The 21,943-nt window shown below is 43.1% G+C and overlaps 1 protein-coding gene across 13 annotated transcripts in view; it reads right to left on the bottom strand.

The window, feature by feature from the left end:
* SEMA6D (semaphorin 6D) overlaps positions 1-21,943 on the bottom strand; it is a 131,528-nt gene that overhangs the window by 17,649 nt on the left and 91,936 nt on the right. For 5 of the 13 annotated variants that reach the window (XM_051797148.1, XM_051797146.1, XM_051797150.1 and 2 more), the window contains exon 1: positions 1,286-1,467. The exons of 1 other annotated variant lie outside the window; for it this stretch is intronic. The gene's annotated coding sequence lies outside the window, so the exon portion shown is untranslated. 7 more of the 13 variants (XM_051797145.1, XM_051797149.1, XM_051797142.1 and 4 more) reach the window with 6 other exon arrangements.

Raw genomic sequence — 21,943 nt, 5'->3', positions numbered from 1 at the left:
ATCCCATCCTTCAATTCCTGATTGGGGGAATCCAGAGAAGCAGGATATAATTTCTGTTAAAATATGAGCCTGCCTTCAAACAATCACACATGAAGGGGAACAGGCTGGTGTTTCTTGCCCATTAATCTACTCCAGCCTTTGACAACGTGCTGGTGACACTCCATCAATCATCTTTCTGTGCACTACCATGTAAAAGAGAAGGGGGGAAGGGAAAGGGCATTCAGCCAGCTCGGGAGAAGCAACATATAAAATGGCTTCAAACCAGACTGATGCAATATCTTCTACTCACTGAGAAAAAAAAAAAATCTTAAAAATCTCCTTAACGCAATAAATGCTTCTCAAAATGCTAAAGCACAGACAGGAGAGCAGCATGGCAAATCCAGGCTCAAGTTCAAGACAGGTCAGAACAAAAGATATATCCTAAAAGTTAGCTCACTTGTGGAGAGTTTGGCAAAGAATGGAGAAAAGGGTTGCAATAATAAAAGCTGAGTAAATGACTACATTGTCTTCCTTCTCCACCAGACTCAGGCTGTTAGGTGAGATCAAGGATGTCCTCTGTGCGTGAAGGTACAAGTGAACCATAACGTAGAGGGGGGACAGGCAGAATTGAATATGCTGAGCTTAGGCAATTTCTGTTGGTGTGGTTTGCCACAATCCCAAGTGACTGGACTTGGACAGATCAGGAAATCCCTGCTGTCCTCTGTTCCTTCCTGCATGCAAATGGCTCCCTGAGGGCACTAATTAGTGCAAAGGCACTAACTACTGCATTTCTCAGATGGCACCTTCTGAAATCTTGAGCATGAAACCACTCTAATAATAAGATAAAAGTTAATACGAAACAAAACATAAAAATCTTTTACTGCTGTTTGTTTAGAGATGCTCAACAAGTTTCTCAGGGCCTACAGTTGAGACTTCAGTTTCTGACACAGAGCAAAGCAGATCCTGTGCAACACTCAGCAACTTCCATTCAGCCCTTGAGACAACCCTCAGTGAGGGTCACAGGGAACCCTTAGACAGTGGCTTCAGGGCACTGAGCAGCTGGGCTCTTTAACCAGAAGACACTCAAGCAACAAAGATGTGCTGGCCAGGCTAGAGCAAGTCACAGATTTCACTTGCAACCAAATAAAAGCTACATTAGTCTCTGAATGGGAACTTCTGTTCAGCACCTCTCCCCCTTTTTTGGATACAAAGGGCAAGTCTAGAAAAGTTAAAAATCTTGTTTACTACAGCCTCAGGGATCATCTTTTGATGCACAAATCACTTACAGCAGGTTAAAAAGCACTACCTGAAAAGGGTATGGTTCAGATTCTGGGCTTCATGAAGTTAAAACACCTGTTGGCAGTGACTCCCCTCTAGTGTGCTAAGGATCTGCATCTGAGTTTACTTGCTGATGCTAACTGCTACCAGGTGGGAGAAGTTCAACTTCTTGAGCCAGCTGCAGAGAGAACAGATCACCATTAGGGCACTGGGGCTCTGCTCCACTTGTACCTAGTAAAGAAATGTAGGTTGTTGCTCAATTTTGGTTTGTCAACCAGGTCAATCTTTTCAGAAGATAAAACATTCAGAAGAAAATATATGAAGGTGGTACAGGCTGTCTTCAGCAGTGCCCTACACTCATAGAAATGTATGCATTGGCAATCACAGATACACGAGAATATTCACTCAGATACCTAATCCCTGCTGTGACTAGAATAAAATAACTACAGCAGAGCCACAAAGCGGGGGAACCAGGTCAAAAAATGTTTTGGCAATCAAAACATGAAAATGAAGCCTTTTTGTATCACTGGAGTCAAAATGTAAGACCAGCATGGCCCAAGGTCTAATGGCTTGAACTCCAGAGAGGGAACCAACTACTCTTTGTCCTGCCTCTATTTTTTTGGTTTCGGTCTTTTTCTTCTGTGTCTTACTGTGTGAAATGGGTATGATGAGTCATTTGCTTACAAGCCAGAAAGTATTCCACACAGAACACAACATTTGCCTTAAAAATCTGTATCAGTATTTATTATACGAGAAGCAAGGGATTAGATTCCCATTTTAGGTCATAGCTATACATAGGTTTTCCAATGATGCAATTGCATTATAGTGTGCTAAATCCTCCCTAAACAGGGATACAACAGCCAGCATCAATGCAAGTGTGATTTTCTTTATAATTTTTTTAAATGTCATTCCAGTATGTGTTTCTTCTAATGAAGGCTGACTTCAATAAAGTTCCTGAAGGCAATGCCTGACACACAGGTTTACTGTACATTCAAATCTTGGAGATTGTCTATGATGTGATAAATCCATGTTGTGGAAATTGGTGACAGATTGTTTCAGCTAATTATCAAACAGCACAGAAAAATATTTGTGGTTTTAATAAAAGAGACGTACTTAATTCTTGTAGTCCCTTTGAGAAACATACAGCATGATTTTGTATGAATAAATAGGTAATAAAACCTGTTTCTGTCCTATAAAGGTACACTCAAATTTAAACTTTGCTGTATGTAGCCCTCCTGACTTTCTATAACAACCTTAAAGTCTGCAGCTCTGAAGAAAAAATTTAGGATATTTGAAGCAGATATATTAATTGAGCATGAAAGTGCAAATAACAGGTCTGTTATTTTAAGATAATACTTGACTTCTTTTAAGGATTCTGCATTAACACCTCTTGATCTATGCCTAAGTAAAAAAAGATAGTTTAATATTAAAGTGATGAAACCCTACCACTGAGTATCACAGCTTTCATCTTAATTGGCTTATGGTACTGCCAGCTACACTTCAGTTGTTTGCAGGCTTTGAACGTTGCAGAAAGCATACCCCTCTTACTCCAGAATGAGCTGACAGAATGCTTGCAAAATGGATAGGGTGACTTTTAATGATGCAAGTGTTTAGTGGTTGATTAGATGCACTTTGAGGGCTAAATTCTCCTGTGATCAAAAATTTACTTGAACACAAGGTAGTTTCAGCAGGAAAGGAAATAAAATGCTCAACAAACTGTAAGTGATTGCTTCAATTATGTTCATTTTAAGTTAATTTTTGAGAGTGAATGTTAACTACCTTCCCTTACCAGGGTGACACAAAAGTGCTTCAGCTGAAACCAACCTTTGATTTCGGCTCACATCTATGGTCAAATCTGTTCTGTTTTGCAAAGCTCCTGTAGGACATCCTTCCCTTGAAATTTTGCCAAGGTTGAGCTACTGGTGATGGAGTGCAAGGTACTTTAACTTAAGCAGTGCTCTGGATTCACCATTTCAGCAGACCTGCATTTCATTAATTCAAACTGCTCATGCCCAACTGGGACTGCCCTAGGATATACTAAATTTATTCATGAAAGCATCCAAGGACTGGTGCAGCAAATGTCAGTGCAGTGATGTTCAAGGTTTGTTCTATACTCTTGGCACTGATCTTCCATTAATTCCTGGCCATGGGCAGCACTGGTAGCATGAGTTCCTACCCCTGCCCTGACCCCAACCCGAGGAAAGCAAAGCCACCCTGCTGGGGAGAGCAGCTGTGGCTCATCGGGGTGAAGTCCTGAGTGCCTCCAGCTCCCAGCTGGGTCAGAGGTGTCTGGTGCTTTTGATTAGTGTGTTTCAGACCGAAATACTTTTATACTGAAAACTAGCAAGAACTCTTAAGCCATGATGGCAAAGATCTAATTACTTACAGTACTACATACAGGCTTAGATGCAGGTTTGGGAACAACCCAAACTGCCCCCCTTGGCCTCAAACAAAAGCCTAAAAACCTAGACCAAAGTATTACTTTTCCTCCCTCAAGGAGGGTTGGCCACAAGTGTGAGTGAGAGCTGGAAGTGAAGGAAGTAAGTATTCTTCCTGCAAGCCTACAGAACATGATTTACATAGGAAAACTGCCACTCATTTCAGCATGATTAGGCATCATCTGATAAGGCAACTCTGAGACAGGTATAAACCAGTATTTGCAGGTGAGGACATAATGAAGGTCTCAGGCACAACTTGCACAAGTCCAGCTGACGCCACAGCCAGGGCGAGTTGCTGGCAGTGCCCCGGGCCTGCTGTCTGAGAGCCCTGCTGTCTCTCCAGCCTGCACCTTGAGCAGTGCTCCAGCCCTGATCCCCGAGATAACTCCTGCCCATTTTAATCCTGGCTGAAGCCCAGGAGGTCAGGGTTGGCCTACGGGATGAAGTGAATGGGATGTTCTGAAATGGAAGGGAGGTTTGGGGGAAAGAATACATCCCAACAAGCAGGACAGGCAAAATAAAAAGGGATTTGCACTGTGGAGAGGGCACATCTGCTGCTCAACAGGCTGTGCCTCAGACAATGTTTCTGTCAACCTCACTCCAGAAAGCATCACTTCTTTCCACCCACTGCTCTCCCCTGCTATAAACATCCCTCCAGCATTGCATCACTGTGCCTTGCTGGAGCATGGGGCCTGCTGGCCTGAGTTGCTACTGCCAGGGAAAAGGCTGCCACTGCTCCCCCTTCAGAGAGAAAGTAAATGGCTCCTGGAAAATGCAAGGGGAGAGACAGAAGACTATCAACTGGCAAGAAACACATCAGAGCATCTTAAGCACTGTGCTGGTACTATCAGTATGCCATTCTTAGGGCTGGAATGGTCAGCCAGCCTTGCCTGTAGGAATACTGCCTATAGAGAGTGGGGAACAATGCGTTTTTAACTAGTCTTGGTTTTTCTGCACAGACAAATCTGGTAGCTGGCCACCCAGTTACCTATTTGGATATGCAAAGCATGTGCTCCACCACTTTCCTGGGCACAATCAATTACATGTACAAAATACAGGCATGAAAACCTGGAGGAAGCTTGAGCTCAAAGTTAACGATTACTATTCTCTTGTTAAGCATTAAAGATTAACCACACCAGTGAAAGGATGTGTTATGAAATGTCTTTCCCAGGCTGGAAAGTAATACAGTTGGCTTTTTTGTTTAGTTAGGGTTGTTTTTTTTTTCTTTTTGTTTTTGGGTTTGTTGCCTTTTTTTTTTTCATCTCAAAGTCTACTCAGGATTTCAAGTAATTGTTTAAACTTCTGTTTTTATTTACCATAATACCAAACTGTTGTCACTTGCCACGTGACTGCTCATACTTTCATTTGAGATGTCGTGCAGAAACACATGGAAATCTGGTGAAGGCAAACCAATTTTAGAACATGTTCCGAGCAATTGTTTTGCAGCACTGCCCTACAGTATGAAGTCTCTTACATTTCTTAAATTGCCTAATCAAATGCAGACTCTGTTCCAGTCACGCTAAATTTTCACATAATGGCAGAAAAATACTTCTTTCTAGCCTAGCACTGAACAGTTGGATCACATTATCACATTTGCTGCTTTTGTAGTCCCCAAGTGTGTATTTGTAAATGTATGTATATACATATTCAGAGGGGAGAGGGGGGGAACATCAGTGCTCATGCTGTGAGACCCTGGGGACAGTCAGAGGGACAAGACCCATGTCCTGAGAGGTGCCTGTGCTGAGGGTCTTCTAAGATGACCTGGCTTACCAAAAATGCTGAGGAGTAGTGGTAAAAAATTTATTTTTATTTGTTTAGAAATCACAGGTATTAGTGCAGGATTTGATCCAGTTGATTTCCTTGCCCTACAGTCTCCTGAAGTTACTAAACTGATACAAACTCAGTAAGGTAAATTATACCCATTTGTTGCCAGTTTGGGGTCGGAGGCAGGACTGGTGCAATGTTCAGCCATGGCTATCCTGCTCTGGGTCCCAAACTTGGGCACATCCCTGTGTTGCTTCACATCAGTTTGGGGAACTCTGCATCCTAAACCCACCCATTTCTACAGACCAAACACAACCTGCAGAGCCCACCCTCAGCAGTAATTTGGAACTGGATGCAGCTGTGCTTGGCACCAGCTCTCCCTCCTCTTTCTCTCTTTTACTTGGGCTTCATCACCTCATGGTAACACTGCAAAACAGGGAAATATATGCATCTCAGTACTTTGGCATTTTGACTAGTGTGCCACAGAGAAGTCACAGATCAGACCTTTAAAATTAAAAATAAAAAAGATATTCAAATCAGTAACATATGGACTGCAAGTGCTTGAATCAAGGTCAGAAGGAAATCTGTAGCAAATCAGGGAAGGGTTTTAAAGCCTTATATTACAGCCTGTGCCCTTCTCTCTTCCACACAGACCTCCCCAGATGCCCAATACAATTACAATGTTTCCTTAAATCCTTGTGTTGTCACCAGTAATATTGGCCCAATATCAACAGACTCACCCCCACACTATTTAAATCTGCAGGTCTATTTTTCTTATACATCTGCACCAAACACATTTAAGTTTGTGCTGGCATAGTTTGCCCCCAAAGACCACTGTTCAACCACAAGCAGTGTTTGTTACGTTTTTGGTGAGGATGAAAACCTGATGCTTTAGAGGGAGGAAAAACCATAATCCACTCTCACAGTAAAACCTGTACAATGGTACACAAGAAAAAAAAAAAATCTATCTGTACCCTTGCAGGAAATCAGATTAATCCCCAAAGCATGAGATTTGATTATTTTTGTCTGAGGTTATCATCAAGGAAAAAAACCTACATAATGCTAAAAATATCCACAGCATTTACTTTATGAAGAAAAAATATGACTTACTGAGCAAAAACAAATTACTGGCTTTTTGGTGTTAATCTTTGATAAACACGTGCTGGGTTAAAGAAACTGTCACAGAGAGAAGTTTGCAAATTGAAATAAACCATTCAACTCTTCAAGATTATTTCCCCTCCATGCCCCCTCATTACTCCTTTCATGAGACACCTGGGGACATTGTTCACACAGTGTTGACAGCTTTCACACTACTGCTTTTCCTCTGCTACCCTTCTCCTCAGCACTCATCCCTAGGTGGCAATACACAAAAGAGGTATATTTGCCAGGGGTGCCAATGCTGGCTCTGGGACAACTGCTGAAGAGCCAGAGGGTCCTCTCCTGCCTTCCAGCTTGGTTGGTTCCAGTTGCTTCCACAGGGCACTGAGCCTCCCTGACCTGCCAGGCAGTGCTCCGGTATTTCCCACCAGAGTGCTGCTTAGGGAACACACAGACTGCTTACAGCCCTGTCTTGTTTTAACCACCATCAGGTACAGTCACGCTCCCTAACACTAGGCTACATTCAAACACTATCTAAAATTTTAATACTGTAGCCTTAACTGTACACTGAGGTTTTTGTAATATACGTTTTTCTTCCCTGTAGTCTCCCAAACCAGGATGGTTACACAGCCCGACAGAACATGTAGGTGTTCACACAACATGGGAAGGGGGTACCTAAATGGAGGCACAATATAAGCAGGGGCTTGAAATACATGCGTGAAAGTTTTCTTTTGACCCCAAAGTGCATCTGTCATGACAGACACACACAGAAATAGCAGCAACACCTCCTGTTGGAGCTGCAGTCCCTGCCCACCACCAGCACCCATACTCGGCCTGGGAAGCCAGGCAGCAGCATTTGAGGGAAATACCTTTTGTTTCACGCCACAATAAAGCTCTGAGGAAGGTCCAACCCAACAGAGGTGTGAACTGCTACTTTACTGTTGCTTGAGAAAGCAGAGTCCCAGCTGCCATGACCATTTGGTAAAAGAAAGATGAACTATGTAGCTCACATTAGGAAAAGCCTATTATTGCAGTAGCTGAGCTGAGTGACCAGCTGATCAGCTCTCATCTCTTCTGAGGTTTCACTCCCACCTCTGACGGGCTGTGATGATGGTCCCCACTGCTCACTGGTTACCTTTCCAGACAATCACCTCTGTGTTTGCCTCCCTGCTGTCCTTCACACACTTGAAGAGCCCCCCAGCATGCATCTGCCAATTAACTTTTCATTCTCATCCCAAACTCTCTTCAAAGCTCCCTTTTGCCTCTGATGCCTCCAATCCTGTGTGCCCCCTCTTCCCAACACACAGCTCAGCTATGCTTAGGCGGCTTGTGCGCTGGCACAGCTGCTGATTATGCAGTCCAACACGGCTCTCCAGCTTCCACAGGCCACTGCCTGGCTGTACCTATTTGCCATCTCTTCTCTTAAAACATCCACTGTGGGAACAGGATCCATCCCTTCTAGTCTGTGTTTATCCAGTACCTATCCAATTAGAAACCTGGGCTGCAACTTGCCTCTCAGATGCAATGGTTAAAAAAAAAAAAAAAAAAAAAAGTAACGGCAACAACAAACCTTTTTGCAAGAAGAGTATCTGTGTGCAAATACGACCTCTGTTATGTTACCAAGGTCAGGCAGACCAAGGCCAATCTGCTGTGTGAGAATATAAATCAAAGCTGTCCAGGGACTGATTTCATTTACAAGGTTTGTAACCACTTCGGACAGAACAAATGTCACTTGCTTGCCTGAGCTCCTTGCTCCTCCTCTTCCACCACCACTTCTTTGCTCCTCCACTCCCATCTAGCCCCTCCCTTCCTGGTAATACCTCTTGACCTCCTTTGCTCTTGAAATCAAAAGTTGTTTTCCAGCAAGAAAGCAGTGGCTCACACATGATAGACAGCCATACTAGGCCAATTTATCTAAATTATGCAAAAATCTCAACAAGTAAAATTAGCAGAGAGCCACAAGTACATTCACCTGCTGGTTACCTGCCATTCACAGCGCACATCAGAATTAAAACAACAAATCCTGTAACGACTTCTTTCCTATTGCATTCATAGATCCGCAAAACAAACCAAGGAAAGCATCTGTAGCAAGTATTAGAGTCTGGGCACAGATCCTGCGAAATCACATGGTTTCCGTTGTGGAACTAAAAAGGCTTCTACAAGAATGTGTGAAATACACAGCCGAAATTCTCCATTTCTTTTTGTGCTCCTTGGCAGTTTGCGTGGCCAAGTTAAAGCGGCAAGTTCTGTTTCTTTAGCTGGAGGCTCTCAAAGCACAGCCCGACCCGCACTCTGACAGCACACAGGACTCAGCCGGCAAGCTCCCTCTCGAGTACGGACAGAGTTAATGTAATCCCACTCCAGACAACAGGTTGCTGTCTCCAAACTGGAGCCTCGAAAAGAAGGAGTCCAGCAGTTGCCTCGCTCCTCAGAGCCATTTTGCAGCCCTTCCTCCTGCAGGTGTGCACACCGAGCCGCAGCGGGGCTGGGCAGGGGTGCCAGAATGAAAGAAACTCCACGTTCTGGATGTTAACTTTAGTTACCATAGCCAGACAATGCTGCCACTGGCGTGGAAGAAAAAATTGCTGTAGCCAGCTGTGCTGTTCACAGTCGGATGGTTTCTGTGTAGCTCCAAATGGTTATGGAGCCAGTAGCCTGTTGTGGCCAAGGACAGGATGATGGATGGTCTACACACACTGTCCAAGCAGGGAGAATGGCAGAAGTTCACTTCAGGGTTGTTAAAATGCTAATCTGGGTTAGTTAACAAAAGCTGAGTGGAACAGAAAAGTTAGCGAAATAAACACTACTCATATGTTATATGTGTGCACTACAGATTTGATCTCTGTGGTTAACACAAACATTTGACTTTGGAAGTGGGACAATTCAACAGTCTTCCCGTCTGAATAAACTGAATCAACTGTAATATTAGCTGTACTGTAATTACTGTCAAGCCACAACGAGGGAAAGTGGGCTATGGCACACAACACACAGAGCTCCAGGAAACACCATTGAAAGGGCAGTAACACGATTTTCACTGCACACCTCTTCCATGTGACATGGGAACAAATCAGAACCCGCTTTCTTTTGAACTCAAGGCTGGCAGCTATTCACAGAGCAAGCAACAACTTAATAAGATGACTTAGATAGATTTTAGCAGTAACTGCTGTAGCTTATCAGATGCGTAAGAAAAGAGATCATCTGTTCGAGCAGCAGTTTTGACGAAAGCGACATTTGAACTGTTTTAATTACATACAGAGTTGCTAAGACTGAAAATAACTTGTACTACCCAATGCAAGTAAGATGCCTTATTCTATTTTTTCTTAATTACTTGTGGAGCAAATTATTACTTTATCAAGTGAAAAGGTATCTGATTTTATCAATCTGGAATTAGAGGTATGTTTAACGACGAGTATGTAATCAACCACCATCTCCTCTGTTCAGCAAGCAAAGTAAACACATAGTCTATGCCTTGAAAAATATCAGATCACATAAGTAAGCTCAACATAAGCTCATACAGGCACAGAAGCTGTTGATATAGCTATTTTCTTTGTCTTACAAAGACTAGAACTGAAACAGCCTCAGTCATATCACTTGTAAAACACTTGATGAAAACTGACTGTATTCATACATGATCTCCACTAGACTTCAGATTTCAAATTTCTTTCTTCTTTTTTTTTTTCAGAAGGAAGAACAACCATAGCATTTCAACATTTCCATACAGGTTCTATCCATCCAATTGGGCTTCACCTGACTTCAGAGGATACTGAATCCTCTGTTAAGTGCACTAATGTTTTAAAAAGAATTCAAACCCCCTAAAACTCCAGAGCTGAAATCTGCATGTGATCAACTGTAGTAAGACCAGAAGACACATTGCTACAAATGCCTGATATACACTTTGAAGTGAGCTTCTATGATGGACTTTTGTTTTCCTTCCCACACCTCTCATGACAGGACTGATCGGATCAAAGGCCAATTTAGTCAGAGTGGATTGCATATACAGTTAAGCATTCTATCTAAAACTGTGCTCTTCATAAATACACAGCAAAGTTATGGCGGTTCTAAGGGCTAGAGTATCTGCTGCAATAGTCAGCTCAGCCCAGCCGTTCCCAGAAACGTTCAGATGGTCCAGCTCAAAGGGCACGAGAGGCTGGGGGAAAAAACCCGCAGCCATACAGCTGGTTTGTAGAGCTTTGACAGGGCCATCACTGTATTCCTGGCACACACTCCTGCATCACACAAAGCACATTTAGAAAATGATGTTATCTTTGTTGCATCTCGACCATAAAGGAGAACAGGTAGTGACAGACTGCAGGATATGGGGGAGGAATGTTCACTGTAACTAAAGGTGCTGATGAAAGTGAGAAGCTGGTTAAATAAACCAATTTAGAGCCTCTGGGTTATACTTTTTTGGCTGTCTTTTTGGAAACAAATCTGAGCTACATAATTCAGAATGCTAATAAATTCTTACTACAAACTTTTCCTTTCTGATTTAAGAAAGCCTGAGTTTTAAAACAAAAGGTGTTCAAGTTCATGATTATATAGAAAAGAAATCAGGGCACTAAGCTGGCAATTTGTATTTATCTAAGCCAGAGTAAATGTTTATACAATATCTGCCAACATAACAAAATATGCCTGTCACTTACTACATTAAACATGATTACGTACAGCTTAATTTACTGAAAGGAACTGAAGTAGACTTTGGAGGTGCATAGAATTTTATAGTGTGAATAAAGCAGGAAAAACATCTATTCTCTTTTGCCACAAAAGTAATTGCAAAGCTTTACAATGAGCTTCCTGTTGGACTTGGGAAAAGGAGAGAACCTCAGAAAATTCTCTGTGAAAGTATTTGTATGTGAGAGCAACAGACCAGCAGTAAAAGCCTCTAAGACAGTAGGAAGCTGTTCCTTCACATAATATTTAGGGAATTAAAACACATTAATAAGACCAAAAACTTGGAGCACAAAGGTATCCCAATAAAGATGCATGTTTTTTTCTCCAAGGGAAATAACCGGGAGAAAAAATGCCACTCATTTACAGAGCACTGAAGAGTATTCTGGAGGAAGTTTGCTGTAATTCCTGCACATTATGTGTGAAGCTTGTGTGTGTACATGGATAAGCTACAATACCATCTGTACAGCAAGTGCCACATATGTGAGCATTATGAACCATCATTGCTGTTGCTATGCTCAAAAGTAAATGTATTCTAAGCCACACACACATATAAATACAAATGACTTTACACACTAAGGGCTGAATTTTGCTCGAATTACTCACAGGCTAACGCCTGTGATACAGACATAATCTTGACCAGAAGTAAGAAACAACTCAGAGGTTGGCAGAAAACCACTAATTTAAGACTAGCTATATTCATGCTAACAAGTGGGATATCCACCGGAACTACAATGTTTTCAACACATCAACCTAAAGCACTTAATCGCATTTTTCAACTCACAAGATAAAACACAACGACAATCACAAAAAACCCCGCACCACCATCCCCCAGCCCTTTAAAACACAACCCGGATAGCCACCTAGAAATATCTGTGCGACCTTTCATTTCCATTCATCCTTATAAATAATAAAGAAGGCTTTAAACCCTTCCTAATTACTCCCTGAAAGCAGCTGTATCGGTTTCTGCAGCGCTGAAACGCCTCCACACCCCCCCCCCCCGAAAAAAAAAAAAAAAAAAAAAAAAAGAAAGTTTCCCCGCTCCGCACCTGAGCATTGTTTTCGGCAGGAGGGCGGCGCGGAGCTGCCCCCGCCGCGGCGCGGGGATAATTCACAACTGACTCCAGTATTTGTTTCCATCCATAATTGATGGGGAGCTGGAAACACAGCTCCCTCTGCCTCCCAGCGCCCGGCTGCTGCCGGGGAGCCCGTAAATCACGCCTCGCCGGGCGCCCGCCCCGCCGGCAGCGCCGAGCCCCGCGGCCGGGCGGGCTCAGCCCCCGACGCGGCGCCACAGCCCCGACTCACCCCAAAGCGCCCCGGGGCGACTTCGCTGGGGACGAGCCCCACAGCTCCGCTCCGGCCGCCCCGTCCCCGGCCAGCGCCGGCTCCCTCCCTCCCGCTCGGCAGCGCTCCCCGTACCTGCTGCTGCCCGCGGCCGCCGCCCGCCGGCGGGGCCGCCCGCTCCGCTCCGCCCGCCGGCCCCCGCCGGGCGCCCCATCCCGGCGCTGCGCTGGGAGCCGGGGCGGCGCGGGGGAGGCGCGCCCGGCAGAGCCCACCCACCCCTTCCCTCCTTCCCTCCCTCCGCCTCCCGCTAAGGGGTTTATTCTCGCCCGTCCTCCGCGCCGCCACCGCGGACAACTTTCGGGTCTCACCGCAGCGGGAGCGCGGCCCGCGGCCGGCGGGGCTCGGCGGCGAGTCGCGCCATGGCGGGGCGGGGGCGGACCGGGACCGGCCCCGGCACCGCCCCGGCCGCGGCCCCCCCGCCTCCGCCTCCCCCGCCGCGGGCAGCGCCGGGCGCCGCCCCGATCCCGCACCGAGCGGCCCCGGCCCGGTGCGCCGAGCTCCGGCAAAACTTCGCCCGTAGTTTTACCCCTCCCAAAACACCTCTCGGCAAACCTGCCCACCCTCTGCCGCCCCCGCGGCCGCGGAGGTAAACAGCTGGGGCGAAGCCATGGGGAGGCGTTTTCTTCATCGCCGACGCCACCTTCGCTTCTTAAGACAGAAATTTTCGCTTCTACGTGGAAAGAAAAAAGTCGTTGCGAGCGATGCAATTTTGCAGGCTAATGATTTTGCAGACGAGTACTTCGCGTGTGGTGCTGGGGGGGGGGGATGTCCTTGAAATGACATCTTTTTAAATGCCTGTCCAAAATCCCCTCAGATATTCCAGAAACAAAAGATTTAATCCCAGAAATGAAGTCCAGGAAATAGCTGTCACTAATTCATTTTTTCTTCACATGAAAGATAAATTAATTAAGGCTTAAAGTGCCATGGAATATTTTGGATGCCCCTGCAAGGAGTAATAAATGATTACTCGCCAAACCGTATCATCTGTGTTTGTTTTATGGGAAATAAGTAAAATACTGAGTAAAAATAATTTAGAGATTTTGCTGTGGAATATCTTCTTCGTTCACATGCAGTTCCCAAATTTCTGCCCCTTAGCTGTGCACTGCCTCCATGGCAAATCCTTGGGCCGGTTGCTCCCCACAGCTCTCCTGCCCCTCTGGAAGACAAACACTTGATACTCCCAAGCAGTATTTTGGGCTGATCTGGCAGGTTTTTGTGCACACACACCACTCGCAGTGGGAGCGTTTCTTCTTGAGAACTGATTCATCTAAGCAAGGGCGCCAGGATTTGGCCCATAGTAAATTCTCTTTAGAGATTGTGCCAACAAAATCTTCCAGCCATGGGAATAGGACGTTTTTGGCAACTCAGCCCCTTGGCTGTCTCACTCTGATGTTTCCTAGTGGTGACAGGCTAAAGGCGAGATCATTATGGGCTTCCTCGAAGGGAACAGAGCACGGCGATGTGGCACCCCAGGAGCTGCTGCCTGGTTAAAGGTGTAAGGACATTATTTTCCCTTTCTCATGAACAGCCCTAATCTGAAAAGCATCAAAATTTGCACAGTGCACGAAAATGCTGTGATGGAGACTACTCGCTTGGTTAGGAATCAAATTGCAACCTGAGGAAAAAAAAGCTGAAAGTGCTTCAAACAGAAGGATCCGTTTCACAGAACAGTTCTGTGGCCTTTGCACTGGAAGTCAAACCCTTGGAGCAAACCCACTGTTGTGAGGATTTATCAGGGGTACAGAGGGGTACCTTGGTGCAAGTTACCCACACCAGGGCATTACAAATGTAGGATTTGCTTCTTGGCTTTTGAAACGCCTGATGGTAGTGCCAGCCAGAAAAATGGCAGTACTAGAAGAGCCACTCATATTTTCATTCGATAGATCCCCTGTGAGTGCCACGTAGAAATTACTCTGCAATGTTGCTCGGTTATCCCTACAGCGGGGGGCATTGGATGCACAGCCTGTGGCATCTGCTTGGGCTGTGGCTGCACACTCCCCTCTGCTCTGAGAAGGGCGGCTTGTGGGAAGGGACCTTTCTTCCCTGCTATACCTCCCAGCCACAAGCTGTCTCAAGGCTTCCATATATCAAGATGAGAGACTAATATGGTTTAAATCTCCTTCTGCTTCAATTAGGCAGGTGACACAATGTTGAGCATCGGATCACATTCCTGTAGGGCAAAGAGTTCCAGTTTGAAGAACAGCATTTTAGAGGATTTTGGTATAGCCAAGACTAATATCTTGTGTCTACACTTAAATACGGTAGTTTATTATCGTTTCAAAATTTGCTGCATGGCTAGAAACCACTTTATGTAAGGATTTAAAGTATGTGCACTTACAATATGTGTGCAGTCAGGGAATTACACAGCCACAGGTTTTTAAACACAAATATATGCAGGCTCCTATTGATATGATAAACTATCAGTAACATGTGCTGCAAAGCTTCTTAAATCCTCATTGACACAACAGACCACTATTGTGTCAATAGTGTGCAGATTAATGGCGTATTGTCAGGCTATTTTAGGCCTTAACTTTCATTTATCCTAAAACTTGTTCTTCATTGTAACTCTTAACCTTTGGATTCTGCCAACACATTTCTTGTCACAAATATACTAATGGAATGAAAAGAAACCTGGCTTTTAAATGTTAATTATCCCTACAATGATTGATTTGTAAAAGAAACACATCAGCAGAATCTGAAAGTACAGAGGTACAATAAAATGGGCTGAGTGTCAGCCTGAGAGCCAGGAATGCCCCAGGACCAGCTTTGGCTCCGACCAGACTGTCCCTATGCTCCAGGTGGTAATGAGAGCACTTACCCACCCTATCTCATGGGTTTAGCATATGGATTATTCCTACAGTCTAAAGGACTTTTCACCCTTTAAGTGTTTTACAGACTTAAGCAACACTTGTTCATGAATTTGAAAATGTAAGCAAAATATTAAAAATTTACATACTGATAATAGAACCGCCATCTGTTAGAACACCATCTTGAGTTCTTGATTCATTAATATATGGATAATACTAAACTAATATGTGTTTAAACCAGGCATTTCTTTGTGCTTGAATGCCTCCATTGGGTTTATAACCAAGGCTGAGCTGCTTTCAGCAAGCAGGTGTGTTAATTAAAATCACTGCTTCAGCCACACGGTGATTTGGTAAGGAAGTGCAAGTGCACACAGTGCAGGGCAGTTTGTAAGTTCAGAAAACCCCCTTCAGAGCATGGTCACACAGGAAAGTTTGCTCAAATGGCGCATCCCTAGGAAATACCAAGTGCCAAGGAAAATGGCATTGATGGTTTCCCCCTGCCTGAGCCAGAGCTGAATCAGTGACTCAGCATGCTAACACAAGGAAACTTATATTTTGAGGACATGTTCATTTAAGCTGTGTCATTTCCAATAAAAACAGCAAACGTCAGTTACAGAAGGATGGTCAAGTCACAGCAGTGCCAAGAAGTGATGCTGTTATATCCTAAGAGTAGTTTTGTTTTAGCTAAATATTTTCTCTCTCCCTTCTCTTTTTTTTCTTCCAAAAATCACCACATTTTGCCAGTGTGTACAGACATCTGCCTACTGCATGGCATTGTATAGAGGAATTGGTAATGTAATGTGGATCAATACATAATTTCTGATGAAGTAGACAAGCATTTTTTATATTCACTGTCTTTAAATCTAAATTGCAAAGTGCAGATGTAATGACTTACCTTGCCTGTAATTAAGTTTGATAATAAAAGAGAATAGAATTTATTTATTATGAGTGCATAAAATTAGTTGGACAATTTAAGGTGCTATTCAATGAGTAATGCTCCCATAGCAGGGGTAAACATTAGTCTGTCTGATAATATTAGTTTCTATTAACAACCTAGAAAAGTTATTTTTATACAGCTCTGTTTTTATGTGCATTCGTGTCTTCTCAATATCTGGGGAGCCATTGCACAGGGCAGGGCAGGCATGTGTAATAGGTGAATAAATGTAGAACAATTTCCAAGAAAAACAGGCTTTTTATCTCTATCGATTGGTGAAGAATTCTCTCCTTTGGATTTTTAAGAACATAACTGTAGAAAATAGGAAGATGAAGCTATAATGCTTCACAGCTCATCACCAGAACGGGGTTAAAGCCATATACTGATAGCTCATTATGGTACTCCACCTTTAGCCCACACAAGGCAGAATTAGGTGTTTCCTAATGCCCACCTCTGCCAACCATTCCTGGCTTTAGCATCCAGTCTTCATGAACCCTTACTGTAGCTATTGCCCTATTTGTAGCCACTTATTCACCTCCACTCCCCACAGTTTAGATCTCAAGATGGGTCTTTAGTCTGCCTGCATTTAAATCCCATCCCTGTTCAATCACCCTAAACCTTGTTGCCTGGGGGAATATAGGTGAAAATCCCAGTGTTTGGCTGGCAAAGCAATAAAGCCATTTTCCTTTTTCAAGTCCTGAGCTTGTAGCAGTATCAACGCAAGTCAGAAGTGAGACATTTCAGAACATTGTTGCTCATGATTTACACCAATAGGCTAAAAATAGCAAACTGCCAATGTAATAAGCCTGTGCTGTGTTGATACAGGCAAATAATTGGTTATAACTCAAGTATTGTATAAAGAGTGGGAAGTTTAAGAAAAGACATTGCAAATTTATCCTTGTAAATAGTATCCAATTCAAGTATCACATGAATGTAGTTCTTTATAATGCTTACAGGAAAGAAGATAATTTTCTCATACTTTCCAAAGGATGGGAAACCCTTCTTTTCACCCTTGTCAGTTGTCAGAAGATTACAGGAGGTGCTTTTAGGCAACTACCATTTTGTAAAATATAGGACACAAAACAGTTCCAACACTTTCTCATAGCATCTTCTTGGGTATTGTGTTGAGAGTTGTGTTTAAAGTATTTCTGACTGTCAAAAATTAACATCGAATCATTTAGGCTGGAAAAAGACCTTTAAGATCATTGAGTTCAACCATTAACAACATCACCATGCTCTCTTTTTTATATTCTTCTAATCTGCCTCCTCAGTTAGAGGGATGTGTAGAAATCAGGTTGTATGCCTGTCACTTGAAGGTGTAGTGATAATTTTCTGCTAACGGTGATGGGCTGTGCACCCAAACTTGGCAACTTTATCCTGTCTCTGCATAGGATCACCTTGTGCATATGCTTTCACTCTTGTCATGTATCTTTCTGGCTGGTGTAAGAAATGGGTCCACAGTGTCATTCATGACCACCCACGATCATCTGACACCAATTTGCCTCGAGAAGCATACAGAACACTATTTCTATATTGAATATTTAAGTGATAAATCTAATAGCTGCTCTCAAGTCTTACTTAGGCAAAAGTCTGGCTGAAATTCAATACGTTGGTTTTCCAATTCCTCCAACTACCTCTGGGGAGGTAGAAGAGATGTGCCAGTAATGAATAAAAATAATTGTAAACCAAATATTTTTTTCTAAGCTTTGGCAGTATGCTGCATGGGTCAGCCAGAGAGGATCATGCAGGATCCTGTGCAGATGAACCTGAGGCAGTGGAAAGCCAGAAATTCCCCCTCCTCTGCTGAGGCTGTGAGGCTGGCAGAGAGAACCTGTGTCAGCAAAGATGGGAGACACAGAGACACAATGCTTGTAATGTGTTGTCCTGTGTGTTTTACTGCTTGAAATGTGCTTAAGAGTGAAATCTGGATGACTGTATGACAAAGCTAATAAAAGGGATTCAAGCAATAAACATAACTGGGCACAGTCTTGTAAAACTGGTCTTTCCTGCCTGTAAGCTCCCCATCAGGCTTAACTTTGTAAAACTGACTCTTTCAGGACAACAGTTCTTGCCATGGCACTTTCCTGCAAAGATCATTGCAACAGTAAAACATGACTATTTCCTGGTCCTTGCAAAAGAATAGTATTGTAAAAAAAAAACAAACAAAAAAATATCCCAGAGAGGGACAATTGTACAGGGCAGAGAGCTGGGAACAGAAAAACCAAGCTTAAGGCATTGTCATGGTGCCTTCTGGGGCCAGGTGTAGAGTGGTAAGTGTTGCAAACTCCCTTCAGCCCTTTAAATGTCTACAGGAATGATTGAAAGCCAGAAAACTCCATTTTTCTGTACAATGATTAGCTTTTCATTTAGGTATATTACAGCACCCATCTTTTGATGGGGAATTTATTTAAAACATCTAAGGTAATATCAACAAACTACTGTAATTAGATTTAATGGCACACTTCCAAGATTAATAGGTGATCTTCCTCACAGGCTACAATTTTAATTTCCAGAATTTCATTTGTCATACAGCTGTACTCAGTTCAGATTCACCATCCACAGTGTTTACCTCCACTTTTCCTCACTAGTAGTAGAATGTGCTGCCTTTTCCAGGCACAGACAGATGAAAAGATGTATTAGTAACAAATTTGTGTTCATGGCATATAATCACCAGATGACAAGACACTTAATGTTATCTATTTATATATTATATATAGCAACTTCTGTTACACAAAATCACTTTTCAGTCCCATTTTAGCAGATTACCTAATCCTGTAATTGATTCTGTGTGATGAGTCCCTGTTGTCCTGTGGAGACCCACTGACCTTCAGAACAGGAACAGGCCTGAAAACATTCTATTATTTCACTGTTATTTATGTGTAAATTACAAGATAATGTAAGATGAGAACAGATGATTTTATCTTTTTATTTATTTCACTGGGCTCAGAATTTTAAGTGTTTTATGTCTTGGCCAAGAAGAAAAATTACTCCCTATCAGTAAGAATGACCAAAGACATAACTGATGTTTTCTTTAAGGTAAATCAAATACTCCCTTAGAAATTTAACCAATCATACATGTTCTCAAGCAGCTCAGAGCTACAGTAAAGCTCCTTTATACTGTAACTGTCACATCTCAAAACTTGCAAAGGGGTGAGGCAATTGCTCACTGGTTATAAATACCAGCAGATTAGTTTATCTATAGATTTGTATCATGTTATTCATTCCAGAGTCTGTAAAATCCGACGTGAATCAGCTTGACTTCATACACAAACAATCACATCCTACACAAAGGTGAGTCCACAGGTAGCAGCTGATGACATTTTATAATCTTGGAGGTTTTTAGTATTACAAAAAACAAGCAATTAATGTGTGCTTGTACAGACTCACACAGACACATCCACAGACGCACACACAGACCTTCCTCCTTCCCTGTCCCACCAAATATAACTCCATGGATTAAGGCCTTAAATAAGTCTCTAAGAATGTAACTTAGTACAGTCTGAATCTCCCTCGGGCAAGCCTGAGGTAGCTCCTTCGGCTGTCGCAGCTGAGCAGCTGTCCAGCCTAACAGCGACTCAGGAGCCAAAAACCTGCCTCATTTGGGCGACAGTGAAACAGTTGTAAAGGATCAGACAGACATTATTCGTGGCTGATGTAGGGAGGGTGCTTAGAAAATAGTTAATACCAGTAATTACTAAGAATAGAAAGATAAACAACCTGCTTGTAATTTTGTATCTGCTTGAATTCTGACATAAAGCCTCTTACCACATGGCATTCCTGTCCAGCAAGAGGGTAGACTCTCATCCTGGGTTTGAAGAAAGATGATCAAACTATTTACTTTTACCTCTGTGACACACACAGAAAGTTCGTAGCCCACACACAAACAGTAATGACAGGAGTTGCTGCCTTTGGCATATTACCTTGAGTTTCTGTTTAGTGTATGCCCCATTGACATCTCAGTATCTACTTCCTAGCCTAGAATATTTTGTTCTTGAGGCATAGGTGGATACCTTTAATTATATTTTCAACACTTATGGCCTTATTTAACATTACAGTTTGTTTGAAAAAAATGACTTCTATCTTTGATGTACCTCAGTGTTCCTCCTTGTGTGCTAGCTGTGGGCTGCAAAATCCTTTCTATTGAGTAGCTGTAGCAGAACCATCCATGGAAGGTTTGCTTTTCTCTGTTCTGTGCTTTGCACGTTAGTGCAGAAGGAAAATTTCCACTTACAGAAGGTGAGTACACACAATTATTATTCTTTATATACCACATTATAAAAATTAAGAGGCAAAAATAAGTGCAGGTTGTTTGACCCTTTGGAGTTACTGCTACTCCTTCCCCCCACCAACATTTGAAATGTCACCATGTCCACTGATCCTTGGACACATCCTACTGTTTTTCTTTGGAGGATGAAAGATGACATATTTTCACCTTTGAGGTGACAGTAGGTGACAATGAGATAGGTGGCCCATTTCATCCCCACATTGTTTCCCTGATCACAGTGTGCCAGCTGCTTGTATGACTCTGCATGTCAGCCCACTAATCTTGAGTGATGCAAAGCTCCACAGAGTCTGGGGAAATACCATTGTCTGTGACAACTCATGCAGGAAACAGTCATGCAAAGGAGCTGTCAGGGAGGAGGCTTGGTCTAGAAGAGGGGGGGTGTATGGGGTCAAAAGTGTAGAAAGCACTTTGGATCCAAGGCAGTATAAATTAGCAATGGCACCTATTCTAGCCCATAAAATCTCCTATTTGCATCGTATACTCAAAAAATTAACATTGCAAAAATATACAAGAAAGCAGCAACCAGTAATAATGAAGTTATTACTAAATACCCTGGATGGTGCTTGACTTGGAAAAACAGGCTCAGGTAGGAATGCCAACACTATTATCTGACGTGGCTCAAAAAAAAGAGTAAGCCATGACATCTCCATTCTTGGCAAATCACAGGGACTGCTGCAGGCACTCTGTTCCCTCTGCTGCTTGGAGTGATGCAGTCATAGCTGCTGTCACTGTCAGCTACTGATCTCCTCTTTTCTGTGTCTTTGTGGGTAAGAGGAGGGCATGAAAAGTGGTTCCCTATTTGGGAAGCAATGGAAGAAACAGTATTTGTGACTCCAGTCAAAGTTGTCCACCTCCTTTTATAGATTTGACTTTTTTTTTTAATTACTTGCATGACAAGGTGCCAGGATTTTAGCAGCCGTGTTATAGCAAATAAATCATTTTATAATAAAGTCTCTACTGTCCAGTAGCCAAAGATAACTACAGGTTATTCTCAGCTTTCTTATCAAAAGCTCTTTCAGACTTGGGTATTTTATCTGAGTACTTCAGATGCTGCCTGAATAACTTCCTGTGTTCAGAAGAATCTCAGTGATTGTTTATTTTGTGCATATGTACTTTACATGCTGGTGGAAAATGCCTAGCTGGCATTTCTTTCCCTGCCATTATTAGCCATGTATGTGCATTAGGCCAAGAGTTCAGCATTAAACCAGAGAGGAATGGAAAGGTCTCCACCTCCTCATGCAGCCAGACCATACAGAAACACTCTCCATGTGTGGGATGGGGGACCCATCTGCACGAAGCACAGGCTTACTGGGGCCTCTGCCATCTGGGCAGTCCCCTGCACTGC

This window comes from Manacus candei, unplaced genomic scaffold (genome assembly GCF_025592945.1).
Source record: "Manacus candei isolate 608988 ecotype Guabito, Panama unplaced genomic scaffold, ASM2559294v1 h1tg000046l, whole genome shotgun sequence".
Taxonomy (NCBI): Eukaryota; Metazoa; Chordata; class Aves; order Passeriformes; family Pipridae; genus Manacus; species Manacus candei.
The sequence above is the reverse complement of the archived record's forward strand: the minus strand, read 5'-3'. Positions and strand labels throughout refer to the sequence as shown.